At 23.9% G+C, this 15,257-nt stretch overlaps 1 long non-coding RNA gene across 23 annotated transcripts; it reads left to right on the top strand.

The window, feature by feature from the left end:
* The first annotated feature begins 3,233 nt into the window (after positions 1–3,233).
* On the top strand, positions 3,234–15,249 carry LOC127290363 (uncharacterized). 23 transcript variants are annotated; one of them, XR_007844314.1, is made up of 7 exons: positions 3,234–3,816; positions 6,489–6,629; positions 7,000–7,257; positions 8,825–9,992; positions 10,393–11,930; positions 12,728–13,374; positions 13,745–15,131. It is a non-coding gene; the product is annotated as an uncharacterized LOC127290363 (long non-coding RNA). The 23 variants fall into 23 exon arrangements; XR_007844317.1 differs by lacking the exon at positions 3,234–3,816 and adding an exon at positions 4,497–4,586; XR_007844316.1 differs by lacking the exon at positions 3,234–3,816 and adding an exon at positions 4,772–4,957.
* The last annotated feature ends 8 nt before the right edge of the window (positions 15,250–15,257 follow it).

The following is a 15,257-nucleotide window of genomic DNA, read 5'->3' as shown; positions in this document are numbered from 1 at the left end:
AAACCTGCCCTGTCCCTTTTAAATATCGAGATAGATAAAATGAAAATACAGTGATTATTTTGCGAAAATTGTTTGATCATTATATTCCTGAGATGGGTAAGCCATCGAGAATCATTGCTGATCACGGAACTCAATTTACTTCACCTAAATGGGGTAAAAAATTGATCGAATCCGGAATCACTGTTGTTTATTCGTCGATAAGGCATCCTAAGAGTAACCCTGTAGAGAGGGTAATGCGTGAACTTGGTCGGATGTTCAGAACCTTATGTTCTGATAAGTACACACGCTGGGCTCGACACATTGGGGAAATTGAATTTTTTTTAAATGCCTCAACTCATTCGAGTACGGGTTTTAGTCCCATGGAATTGCATTTTGGGGTCAAGCCAGCCAGTGAGATTCGAAAAATTATTAATTTTCCCGAATTAGTAGAATTATCACAAGAGGCCCGAATCATGATGGCTCGTGAAAAAATTAATGCTAGTTTTAAAAAACGCGAGAAGGCTCAGAAAACGTCGTCCAGGATTCAGTTGAAAGAAGGTGATTTGGTATTACTGCGAGTCCCCAAAAAATTTGATGCGATCCAAAAAGTGACCAGAAATTTTTCCATTTGTTTTATGGTCCATATCGTGTTTTAAAGGATCTGGGGAATAATTCATTTCGATTGGGTGATTTGGATGATGTGCCTAAAAATATTGGAATTTATAATCGCGCAAATCTTAAAAAATATCATCAAAGTGAATAGTTGATTAGCAAACGAAAAATGAGTTTGACATTTGAGCTTGAGTATGTTCGACTGTGACAATTTGGGTTTCTAAAATCCCATATATTCTTAAATTTATGACAAATTTAATTTAATTATATATATTTGTATTATATGTATATTTGTACGACGAATTATTATTCGGAATTTAATTCCCCTTCTGATTGTAGTGTTTTTTTTTGTTTGATCTTAAAGTTCAAATTTTTTTACTTGAGATAGTTGCAAGATCTGCGAAAATTTATGTATTTATTGAGCATGCCATTGCGGGAAACGATAGGCCTTCGATTTTTGTCGCAATGGTAAATTGTTGTTAACGAGATGTTTAAGTAAATTTTTTTAAATTGGCGGTATCTTGTCTAATTGATCAGGTTATAAAATAAAGTATACATATGTGTTTGATGTATAAGATGAAACATTGTAAAGAGAAAGTGTACTCCGAAGTATAAAGTGAGAAATGTATGTCGGTGTTTGTATTTTTGTATACATTGTCATTTTTTTACATATACACCAAAGTAGGGGGGGAATGAAGCGATTTAGTCATTCTCATTTCACTGTTAAAATAGAGAGAGAGAGAAAATTCATAGAGAGAGATCGAGAGAGATACGTATGAGGAGATAGCGAGAGCGATATCCCGCCAAATTCTGGGAAATCGGAAAGCTTCGGCGAAAACGATTCATGGCGAAGGAATTATACGCGCCAAATGAGTTTTCTGGAAGTAGGGAAGCAGGGATTTCGTCGTATTATAAAACTTCTCGTCCTAAGTAATTCCGTGTCGTTTTCGTAGTTGTCGCAATTGTTATGTGACTTGTCGTCACAGTGTGGGCGCGTCGCCGACGACCCTATAGGTAAATTCAGTTTGTGAAAATACAAAACGAATAAGAAAATTTGCAATATTTTTCCGGATATCAATTTATATTTGTTTATAGTGTGGCGATTTAATTTAGACGCAAGTCTACTGTCTGATACGACTGGTTTTATTTCCACGTGGACTCCACCATATTGGTCACCATCGAATCCAAAGGGAACTATGTTTTATTCAATCACGAGCTCGAGTATTTCATCATTTTGATGTTCCACACGGATTCAGGAGCATATCTAAATAAATTTCAGACATTGCGACAATAAAAACGATAAGTTCCAATTCTATTTGTTATATACAAAAATCTCCGGTCTCTCTCTCTCTCTCGATCATATTAAACATTTTAATTACTTTTCTTTTTGGTTATAAATATAAATTTTTATACAGTATGTGTGTGAGATGAGCTCATCATAATCAAGAATATTGAATGATAATTGTTAATAATAAATATTTTGATTCTTCTTAATTGACGATTTATTATTTAAAGAAGTTATTTACTTTTATTATATTTTATTTACCTAATTTAAAATCTTCATAATTGGTTTAATAATATAAATTATTTTAAAATTTGTAAAGTGTCTTTATATTTAATATAAATGTAACGTTGGAATAGTCAACCGTTACATAACGAATCTCATAAATGATTTACTGGCTGATGAATATGTCCAATTTCGTCAGAGTGAACGACAAAGACAAGAAATATCCCAAGATTTTGAAAGAATAATCGGGTTTCCTGGAATCATAGGATCCATCGATTGCACATTCCTGTCAATATTAAAGCCAAGAGAAGAGGAACACAATTACATGAATCGACATCAAAAACACGCAAAAAATGTCCAATTAGAAAGATTTTTATAAACGTGACTGTCCATGAGAAAAGGGACCTTAGCTCAGAAACATGAATTTCACAGGGCAAGTGTTTGCCATACACTTCTTCGAAATGTTGTTGTGTCAAAAGTAATTAACCTAATCAGGTTTTGACTTTTACATGTGAAGGAGCAATTCAATATCTATCAATTACTATAATCAATTTCTATAACTCAATTTTGAATTTTGGTGAGCTAAGGTCCCTTCTCTCGTGGACAGTCACATATTCTAATATATTCACTAGTATTATTAGCTCTCTTTATACCAGATTAATGGAACTATCAAATAATTACATCCATTTATTGAAAAACTGATCGATTACTGGTGAACATTGTGATCGAGTGTTGGTTCACATGTAATTTCAATGGCTGATCGATTACTAGGTCAATACCGCTTATCTCTTAAAACTTTTTTTCAAAAATATACAATTTAAATTAAATTGGAAAACAAATTACGAATTTCAAGGTCAAAATGTCCTCTGCAAAACGAAAAATCAATTTTTTTAGGTATATAATATCCTATACATATATATATAAATATATATACACACTCTATAATATAATATCACCTTCACTTTAAAGAAAATATTACTTGCTGCTTGAGAAGTTTCATCTCATAATAATAATTTATAGTAAAAATAAGGAAGTGAAATAATAAAACATTATACTTACTTGAGACGAGTTTTATATATATTTTGAAATTACAAAGTAAAAACTAACTAAAAATTAAAAAAACAACAATAAAAAATAATAATAAAAAATTGAAAAAATCAAAAAATTCTTAAAAAATTGCATAATAACCCTTTCTCGGGTTAAAATTGAAAAATAACCCTTTTTCGGGTTAAAATTGAAAAAAGATGTTACATAAAATAGTTTGTAAGATTTTCTAACAGCATATATGCAAAGTATTTTGATTTATTTGAAAATAATTGAAAACAGATTTTCAAGGACGGTGTCGAGGTCACGGGGTCGGTGTCGTTTTTCGAAATTTGTTAACTTAATATAATAGAAGATGTTTCGTTTTAAATTAAGAAATGTTAAAATTATTAAGTTAAAAACATATGATTTTAATGACACTTAAAATTAAACACAATATTATAGGTTACTAACTAAAAATTGAAAAAAAAAACAATAAATAATAAAAAATAATTATAAAAAATTGAAAAAATCATAAAATTCTTAAAAAATTGCAAAATAACCCTTTTTCGGGTTAAAATTGAAAAAAGATGTTACATAAAAATAGTTTGTAAGATTTTCTAACAGCATATAAGGAAAGTATTTTGATTTATTTGAAAATAATTGAAAACAGATTTTTCAAGGACGGTGTCGAGGTCACGGGGTCGGTGTTGTTTTTCGAAATTTGTTAACTTAATATAAAAGAAGATGTTTCGTTTTAAATTAAGAAATGTTAAAATTATTAAGTTAAAAACATTTGATTTTAATGACACTTAAAATTAAACACAATATTATAGGTTACTAACTAAAAATTGAAAAAACAGCAATAAATAATAAAAAATAATTATAAAAAATTGAAAAAATCATAAAATTCTTAAAAAATTGCAAAATAACCCTTTCTCGAGTTAAAATTGCAAAATAACACTTTTTCGGGTTAAAATTAAAAAAAGATGTTACATAAAAATAGTTTGTAAGATTTTCTAACAGCATATATGCAAAGTATTTTGATTTATTTGAAAATAATTGAAAAACAGATTTTTCAAGAACGGTGTCGAGGTCACGGGGTCGGTGTCGTTTTTCGAAATTTGTTAACTTAATATAATAGAAGATGTTTCGTTTTACATTAAGAAATATTAAAATTATTAAGTTAAAAACATTTGATTTTAAGGATACTTAAAATTAAACACAATATTATAGGTTACTAACTAAAAATTGAAAAAACAACAATAAATAATAAAAAATAATTATAAAAAATTGAAAAAATCATAAAATTCTTAAAAAATTGCAAAATAACCCTTTTTCGGATTAAAATTGAAAAAAGATGTTACATAAAAATAGTTTGTAAGATTTTCTAACAGCATATAAGGAAAGTATTTTGATTTATTTGAAAATAATTGAAAACAGATTTTTCAAGGACGGTGTCGAGGTCACGGGGTCGGCGTTGTTTTTCGAAATTTGTTAACTTAATATAAAAGAAGATGTTTCGTTTTAAATTAAGAAATGTTAAAATTATTAAGTTAAAAACATTTGATTTTAATGACACTTAAAATTAAACACAATATTATAGGTTACTAACTAAAAATTGAAAAAAAAAACAATAAATAATAAAAAATAATTATAAAAAATTGAAAAAATCATAAAATTCTTAAAAAATTGCAAAATAACCCTTTTTCGGGTTAAAATTGAAAAAAGATGTTACATAAAAATAGTTTGTAAGATTTTCTAACAGCATATAAGGAAAGTATTTTGATTTATTTGAAAATAATTGAAAACAGATTTTTCAAGGACGGTGTCGAGGTCACGGGGTCGGTGTTGTTTTTCGAAATTTGTTAACTTAATATAAAAGAAGATGTTTCGTTTTAAATTAAGAAATGTTAAAATTATTAAGTTAAAAACATTTGATTTTAATGACACTTAAAATTAAACACAATATTATAGGTTACTAACTAAAAATTGAAAAAACAGCAATAAATAATAAAAAATAATTATAAAAAATTGAAAAAATCATAAAATTCTTAAAAAATTGCAAAATAACCCTTTCTCGAGTTAAAATTGCAAAATAACACTTTTTCGGGTTAAAATTAAAAAAAGATGTTACATAAAAATAGTTTGTAAGATTTTCTAACAGCATATATGCAAAGTATTTTGATTTATTTGAAAATAATTGAAAAACAGATTTTTCAAGAACGGTGTCGAGGTCACGGGGTCGGTGTCGTTTTTCGAAATTTGTTAACTTAATATAATAGAAGATGTTTCGTTTTACATTAAGAAATATTAAAATTATTAAGTTAAAAACATTTGATTTTAAGGATACTTAAAATTAAACACAATATTATAGGTTACTAACTAAAAATTGAAAAAACAAAAATTAATAAAAAATAATTATAAAAAATTGAAAAAATCATAAAATTCTTAAAAAATTGCAAAATAACCCTTTTTAGGGTTAAAATTGAAAAAAGATGTTACATGAAAATAGTTTGTAAGATTTTCTAACAGCATATATGCAAAGTATTTTGATTTATTTAAAAATAATTGAAAATAGATTTTTCAAGGACGGTGTCGAGGTCACGGGGTCGTTTTTCGAAATTTGTTAACTTAATATAATAGAAGATGTTTCGTTTTAAATTAAGAAATATTAAAATTATTAAGTTAAAAACATTTGATTTTAAGGACACTTAAAATTAAACACAATATTATAGGATACTAACTAAAAATTGAAAAAACAGCAATAAATAATAAAAAATAATTATAAAAAATTGAAAAAATCAAAAAATTCTTAAAAAATTGCAAAATAACCCTTTCTCGAGTTAAAATTGCAAAATAACACTTTTTCGGGTTAAAATTGAAAAAAGATGTTACATAAAAATAGTTTGTAAGATTTTCTAACAGCATATATGCAAAGTATTTTGATTTATTTGAAAATAATTGAAAAACAGATTTTTCAAGAACGGTGTCGAGGTCACGGGGTCGGTGTCGTTTTTCGAAATTTGTTAACTTAATATAATAGAAGATGTTTCGTTTTACATTAAGAAATATTAAAATTATTAAGTTAAAAACATTTGATTTTAAGGATACTTAAAATTAAACACAATATTATAGGTTACTAACTAAAAATTGAAAAAACAACAATAAATAATAAAAAATAATTATAAAAAATTGAAAAAATCATAAAATTCTTAAAAAATTGCAAAATAACCCTTTTTCGGATTAAAATTGAAAAAAGATGTTACATAAAAATAGTTTGTAAGATTTTCTAACAGCATATAAGCAAAGTATTTTGATTTATTTGAAAATAATTGAAAACAGATTTTTCAAGGACGGTCTCGAGGTCACGGGGTCGGTGTCGTTATTCGAAATTTGTTAACTTAATATAATAGAAGATGTTTCGTTTTAAATTAAGAAATGTTAAAATTATTAAGTTAAAAACATTTGATTTTAATGACACTTAAAATTAAACACAATATTATAGGTTACTAACTAAAAATTGAAAAAACAACAATAAATAATAAAAAATCATTATAAAAAATTGAACAAATCAAAAAATTCTTAAAAAATTGCAAAATAACGCTTTTTCGGGTTAAAATTGAAAAAAGATGTTACATAAAAATAGTTTGTAAGATTTTCTAACAGCATATAAGCAAAGTATTTTGATTTATTTGAAAATAATTGAAAACAGATTTTTCAAGGACGGTGTCGAGGTCACGGGGTCGGTGTCGTTTTTCGAAATTTGTTAACTTAATATAATAGAAGATGTTTCGTTTGAAATTAAGAAATATTAAAATTATTAAGTTAAAAACATTTGATTTTAAGGACACTTAAAATTAAACACAATATTATAGGATACTAACTAAAAATTGAAAAAACAACAATAAATAATAAAAAATAATTATAAAAAATTGAAAAAATCAAAAAATTCTTAAAAAATTGCAAAATAACCCTTTCTCGAGTTAAAATTGCAAAATAACACTTTTTCGGGTTAAAATTGAAAAAAGATGTTACATAAAAATAGTTTGTAAGATTTTCTAACAGCATATATGCAAAGTATTTTGATTTATTTGAAAATAATTGAAAACAGATTTTTCAAGGACGGTGTCGAGGTCACGGGGTCGGTGTCGTTTTTCGAAATTTGTTAACTTAATATAATAGAAGATGTTTCGTTGTAAATTAAGAAATGTTAAAATTATTAAGTTAAAAACATTTGATTTTAAGGACACTTAAAATTAAACACAATATTATAGGATACTAACTAAAAATTGAAAAAACAACAATAAATAATAAAAAATAATTATAAAAAATTGAAAAAATCAAAAAATTCTTAAAAAATTGCAAAATAACCCTTTCTCGAGTTAAAATTGCAAAATAACACTTTTTCGGGTTAAAATTGAAAAAAGATGTTACATAAAAATAGTTTGTAAGATTTTCTAACAGCATATAAGCAAAGTATTTTGATTTATTTGAAAATAATTGAAAACAGATTTTTCAAGGACGGTGTCGAGGTCACGGGGTCGGTGTCGTTTTTCGAAATTTGTTAACTTAATATAATAGAAGATGTTTCGTTTTAAATTAAGAAATGTTAAAATTATTAAGTTAAAAACATTTGATTTTAATGACACTTAAAATTAAACACAATATTATAGGTTACTAACTAAAAATTGAAAAAACAACAATAAATAATAAAAAATAATTATAAAAAATTGCAAAAATCAAAAAATTCTTAAAAAATTGCAAACTAACCCTATCTCGAGTTAAAATTGCAAAATAACACTTTTTCGGGTTAAAATTGAAAAAAGATGTTACATAAAAATAGTTTGTAAGATTTTCTAACAGCATATATGCAAAGTATTTTGATTTATTTGAAAATAATTGAAAACAGATTTTTCAAGGACGGTGTCGAGGTCACGGGGTCGGTGTCGTTTTTCGAAATTTGTTAACTTAATATAATAGAAGATGTTTCGTTTTAAATTAAGAAATGTTAAAATTATTAAGTTAAAAACATTTGATTTTAATGACACTTAAAATTAAACACAATATTATAGGTTACTAACTAAAAATTGAAAAAACAACAATAAATAATAAAAAATAATTATAAAAAATTGAAAAAATCATAAAATTCTTAAAAAATTGCAAAATTACCCTTTTTCAGGTTAAAATTGAAAAAAGATGTTACATGAAAATAGTTTGTAAGATTTTCTAACAGCATATATGCAAAGTATTTTGATTTATTTAAAAATAATTGAAAACAGATTTTTCAAGGACGGTGTCGAGGTCACGGGGTCGGTGTCGTTTTTCGAAATTTGTTAACTTAATATAATAGAAGATGTTTCGTTTTAAATTAAGAAATGTTAAAATTATTAAGTTAAAAACATTTGATTTTAATGACACTTAAAATTAAACACAATATTATAGGTTACTAACTAAAAATTGAAAAAACAACAATAAATAATAAAAAATTATTATAAAAAATTGCAAAAATCAAAAAATTCTTAAAAAATTGCAAACTAACCCTTTCTCGAGTTAAAATTGCAAAATAACACTTTTTCGGGTTAAAATTGAAAAAAGATGTTACATAAAAATAGTTTGTAAGATTTTCTAACAGCATATATGCAAAGTATTTTGATTTATTTGAAAATAATTGAAAACAGATTTTTAAAGGACGGTGTCGAGGTCACGGGGTCGGTGTCGTTTTTCGAAATTTGTTAACTTAATATAATAGAAGATGTTTCGTTTTAAATTAAGAAATGTTAAAATTATTAAGTTAAAAACATTTGATTTTAATGACACTTAAAATTAAACACAATATTATAGGTTACTAACTAAAAATTGAAAAAACAACAATAAATAATAAAAAATAATTATAAAAAATTGAAAAAATCAAAAAATTCTTAAAAAATTGCAAAATAACCCTTTCTCGAGTTAAAATTGCAAAATAACACTTTTTCGGGTTAAAATTGAAAAAAGATGTTACATAAAAATAGTTTGTAAGATTTTCTAACAGCATATATGCAAAGTATTTTGATTTATTTGAAAATAATTGAAAACAGATTTTTCAAGGACGGTGTCGAGGTCACGGGGTCGGTGTCGTTTTTCGAAATTTGTTAACTTAATATAATAGAAGATGTTTCGTTTTAAATTAAGAAATGTTAAAATTATTAAGTTAAAAACATTTGATTTTAATGACACTTAAAATTAAACACAATATTATAGGTTACTAACTAAAAATTGAAAAAACAACAATAAATAATAAAAAATAATTATAAAAAATTGAAAAAATCAAAAAATTCTTAAAAAATTGCAAAATAACCCTTTTTCGGGTTAAAATTGAAAAATAACTCTTTTTCGGGTTAAAATTGAAAAAAGATGTTACATAAAAATAGTTTGTAAGATTTTCTAACAGCATATAAGCAAAGTATTTTGATTTATTTGAAAATAATTGAAAACAGATTTTTCAAGGACGGTGTCGAGGTCACGGGGTCGGTGTCGTTTTTCGAAATTTGTTAACTTAATATAATAGAAGATGTTTCGTTTTAAATTAAGAAATGTTAAAATTATTAAGTTAAAAACATTTGATTTTAATGACACTTAAAATTAAACACAATATTATAGGTTACTAACTAAAAATTGAAAAAACAACAATAAATAATAAAAAATAATTATAAAAAATTGAAAAAATCAAAAAATTCTTAAAAAATTGCAAAATAACCCTTTTTAGGGTTAAAATTGAAAAAAGATGTTACATGAAAATAGTTTGTAAGATTTTCTAACAGCATATATGCAAAGTATTTTGATTTATTTGAAAATAATTGAAAACAGATTTTTCAAGGACGGTGTCGAGGTCACGGGGTCGGTGTCGTTTTTCGAAATTTGTTAACTTAATATAATAGAAGATGTTTCGTTTTAAATTAAGAAATGTTAAAATTATTAAGTTAAAAACATTTGATTTTAATGACACTTAAAATTAAACATAATATTATAGGTTACTAACTAAAAATTGAAAAAACAACAATAAATAATAAAAAATAATTATAAAAAATTGAAAAAATCAAAAAATTCTTAAAAAATTGCAAAATAACCCTTTTTCGAGTTAAAATTGCAAAATAACACTTTTTCGGGTTAAAATTGAAAAAAGATGTTACATAAAAATAGTTTGTAAGATTTTCTAACAGCATATATGCAAAGTATTTTGATTTATTTGAAAATAATTGAAAAACAGATTTTTCAAGGACGGTGTCGAGGTCACGGGGTCGGTGTCGTTTTTCGAAATTTGTTAACTTAATATAATAGAAGATGTTTCGTTTTAAATTAAGAAATGTTAAAATTATTAAGTTAAAAACATTTGATTTTAATGACACTTAAAATTAAACACAATATTATAGGTTACTAACTAAAAATTGAAAAAACAACAATAAATAATAAAAAATAATTATAAAAAATTGAAAAAATCAAAAAATTCTTAAAAAATTGCAAAATAACCCTTTTTCGGGTTAAAATTGAAAAATAACTCTTTTTCGGGTTAAAATTGAAAAAAGATGTTACATAAAAATAGTTTGTAAGATTTTCTAACAGCATATAAGCAAAGTATTTTGATTTATTTGAAAATAATTGAAAACAGATTTTTCAAGGACGGTGTCGAGGTCACGGGGTCGGTGTCGTTTTTCGAAATTTGTTAACTTAATATAATAGAAGATGTTTCGTTTTAAATTAAGAAATGTTAAAATTATTAAGTTAAAAACATTTGATTTTAATGACACTTAAAATTAAACACAATATTATAGGTTACTAACTAAAAATTGAAAAAACAACAATAAATAATAAAAAATAATTATAAAAAATTGAAAAAATCAAAAAATTCTTAAAAAATTGCAAAATAACCCTTTTTAGGGTTAAAATTGAAAAAAGATGTTACATGAAAATAGTTTGTAAGATTTTCTAACAGCATATATGCAAAGTATTTTGATTTATTTAAAAATAATTGAAAATAGATTTTTCAAGGACGGTGTCGAGGTCACGGGGTCGGTGTCGTTTTTCGAAATTTGTTAACTTAATATAATAGAAGATGTTTCGTTTTAAATTAAGAAATGTTAAAATTATTAAGTTAAAAACATTTGATTTTAATGACACTTAAAATTAAACACAATATTATAGGTTACTAACTAAAAATTGAAAAAACAACAATAAATAATAAAAAATAATTATAAAAAATTGAAAAAATCAAAAAATTCTTAAAAAATTGCAAAATAACCCTTTTTCGGGTTAAAATTGAAAAATAACTCTTTTTCGGGTTAAAATTGAAAAAAGATGTTACATAAAAATAGTTTGTAAGATTTTCTAACAGCATATAAGCAAAGTATTTTGATTTATTTGAAAATAATTGAAAACAGATTTTTCAAGGACGGTGTCGAGGTCACGGGGTCGGTGTCGTTTTTCGAAATTTGTTAACTTAATATAATAGAAGATGTTTCGTTTTAAATTAAGAAATGTTAAAATTATTAAGTTAAAAACATTTGATTTTAATGACACTTAAAATTAAACACAATATTATAGGTTACTAACTAAAAATTGAAAAAACAACAATAAATAATAAAAAATAATTATAAAAAATTGAAAAAATCAAAAAATTCTTAAAAAATTGCAAAATAACCCTTTTTCGGGTTAAAATTGAAAAAAGATGTTACATAAAAATAGTTTGTAAGATTTTCTAACAGCATATATGCAAAGTATTTTGATTTATTTGAAAATAATTGAAAATAGATTTTTCAAGGACGGTGTCGAGGTCACGGGGTCGGTGTCGTTTTCGAAATTTGTTAACTTAATATAATAGAAGATGTTTCGTTTTAAATTAAGAAATGTTAAAATTATTAAGTTAAAAACATTTGATTTTAATGACACTTAAAATTAAACACAATATTATAGGTTACTAACTAAAAATTGAAAAAACAACAATAAATAATAAAAAATAATTATAAAAAATTGAAAAAATCAAAAAATTCTTAAAAAATTGCAAAATAACCCTTTTTCGGGTTAAAATTGAAAAATAACTCTTTTTCGGGTTAAAATTGAAAAAAGATGTTACATAAAAATAGTTTGTAAGATTTTCTAACAGCATATAAGCAAAGTATTTTGATTTATTTGAAAATAATTGAAAACAGATTTTTCAAGGACGGTGTCGAGGTCACGGGGTCGGTGTCGTTTTTCGAAATTTGTTAACTTAATATAATAGAAGATGTTTCGTTTTAAATTAAGAAATGTTAAAATTATTAAGTTAAAAACATTTGATTTTAATGACACTTAAAATTAAACACAATATTATAGGTATACTAACTAAAAATTGAAAAAACAACAATAAATAATAAAAAATAATTATAAAAAATTGAAAAAATCATAAAATTCTTAAAAAATTGCAAAATAACCCTTTTCGAGTTAAAATTGCAAAATAACACTTTTTCGGGTTAAAATTGAAAAAAGATGTTACATAAAAATAGTTTGTAAGATTTTCTAACAGCATATATGCAAAGTATTTTGATTTATTTGAAAATAATTGAAAACAGATTTTTCAAGGACGGTGTCGAGGTCACGGGGTCGGTGTCGTTTTTCGAAATTTGTTAACTTAATATAATAGAAGATGTTTCGTTTTAAATTAAGAAATGTTAAAATTATTAAGTTAAAAACATTTGATTTTAATGACACTTAAAATTAAACACAATATTATAGGTTACTAACTAAAAATTGAAAAAACAACAATAAATAATAAAAAATAATTATAAAAAATTGAAAAAATCAAAAAATTCTTAAAAAATTGCAAAATAACCCTTTTTCGGGTTAAAATTGAAAAAAGATGTTACATAAAAATAGTTTGTAAGATTTTCTAACAGCATATATGCAAAGTATTTTGATTTATTTGAAAATAATTGAAAACAGATTTTTCAAGGACGGTGTCGAGGTCACGGGGTCGGTGTCGTTTTTCGAAATTTGTTAACTTAATATAATAGAAGATGTTTCGTTTTAAATTAAGAAATGTTAAAATTATTAAGTTAAAAACATTTGATTTTAATGACACTTAAAATTAAACACAATATTATAGGTTACTAACTAAAAATTGAAAAAACAACAATAAATAATAAAAAATAATTATAAAAAATTGAAAAAATCAAAAAATTCTTAAAAAATTGCAAAATAACCCTTTTTCGGGTTAAAATTGAAAAATAACTCTTTTTCGGGTTAAAATTGAAAAAAGATGTTACATAAAAATAGTTTGTAAGATTTTCTAACAGCATATAAGCAAAGTATTTTGATTTATTTGAAAATAATTGAAAACAGATTTTTCAAGGACGGTGTCGAGGTCACGGGGTCGGTGTCGTTTTTCGAAATTTGTTAACTTAATATAATAGAAGATGTTTCGTTTTAAATTAAGAAATGTTAAAATTATTAAGTTAAAAACATTTGATTTTAATGACACTTAAAATTAAACACAATATTATAGGTTACTAACTAAAAATTGAAAAAACAACAATAAATAATAAAAAATAATTATAAAAAATTGAAAAAATCAAAAAATTCTTAAAAAATTGCAAAATAACCCTTTTTCAGGTTAAAATTGAAAAAAGATGTTACATAAAAATAGTTTGTAAGATTTTCTAACAGCATATATGCAAAGTATTTTGATTTATTTGAAAATAATTGAAAACAGATTTTTCAAGAACGGTGTCGAGGTCACGGGGTCGGTGTCGTTTTTCGAAATTTGTTAACTTAATATAATAGAAGATGTTTCGTTTTAAATTAAGAAATGTTAAAATTATTAAGTTAAAAACATTTGATTTTAATGACACTTAAAATTAAACACAATATTATAGGTTACTAACTAAAAATTGAAAAAACAACAATAAATAATAAAAAATAATTATAAAAAATTGAAAAAATCAAAAAATTCTTAAAAAATTGCAAAATAACCCTTTATCGGGTTAAAATTAAAAAAAGATGTTACATAAAAATAGTTTGTAAGATTTTCTAACAGCATATAAGCAAAGTATTTTGATTTATTTGAAAATAATTGAAAACAGATTTTTCAAGGACGGTGTCGAGGTCACGGGGTCGGTGTCGTTTTTCGAAATTTGTTAACTTAATATAATAGAAGATGTTTCGTTTTAAATTAAGAAATGTTAAAATTATTAAGTTAAAAACATTTGATTTTAATGACACTTAAAATTAAACACAATATTATAGGTTACTAACTAAAAATTGAAAAAACAACAATAAATAATAAAAAATAATTATAAAAAATTGAAAAAATCAAAAAATTCTTAAAAAATTGCAAAATAACCCTTTTTCGGGTTAAAATTGAAAAAAGATGTTACATAAAAATAGTTTGTAAGATTTTCTAACAGCATATAAGCAAAGTATTTTGATTTATTTGAAAATAATTGAAAACAGATTTTTCAAGGACGGTGTCGAGGTCACGGGGTCGGTGTCGTTTTTCGAAATTTGTTAACTTAATATAATAGAAGATGTTTCGTTTTAAATTAAGAAATGTTAAAATTATTAAGTTAAAAACATTTGATTTTAATGACACTTAAAATTAAACACAATATTATAGGTTACTAACTAAAAATTGAAAAAACAACAATAAATAATAAAAAATAATTATAAAAAATTGAAAAAATCAAAAAATTCTTAAAAAATTGCAAAATAACCCTTTTTCGGGTTAAAATTGAAAAATAACTCTTTTTCGGGTTAAAATTGAAAAAAGATGTTACATAAAAATAGTTTGTAAGATTTTCTAACAGCATATAAGCAAAGTATTTTGATTTATTTGAAAATAATTGAAAACAGATTTTTCAAGGACGGTGTCGAGGTCACGGGGTCGGTGTCGTTTTTCGAAATTTGTTAACTTAATATAATAGAAGATGTTTCGTTTTAAATTAAGAAATGTTAAAATTATTAAGTTAAAAACATTTGATTTTAAGGACACTTAAAATTAAACACAATATTATAGGTTACTAACTAAAAATTGAAAAAACAACAATAAATAATAAAAAATAATTATAAAAAATTGAAAAAATCAAAAAATTCTTAAAAAATTGCAAAATAACCCTTTTTCGGGTTA

Source organism: Leptopilina boulardi, unplaced genomic scaffold (genome assembly GCF_019393585.1).
Source record: "Leptopilina boulardi isolate dan_hultmark-lab unplaced genomic scaffold, ZJU_Lbou_2.1 LbouV2_62, whole genome shotgun sequence".
In the NCBI taxonomy this organism is placed as follows: Eukaryota; Metazoa; Arthropoda; class Insecta; order Hymenoptera; family Figitidae; genus Leptopilina; species Leptopilina boulardi.
The sequence above is the reverse complement of the archived record's forward strand: the minus strand, read 5'-3'. Positions and strand labels throughout refer to the sequence as shown.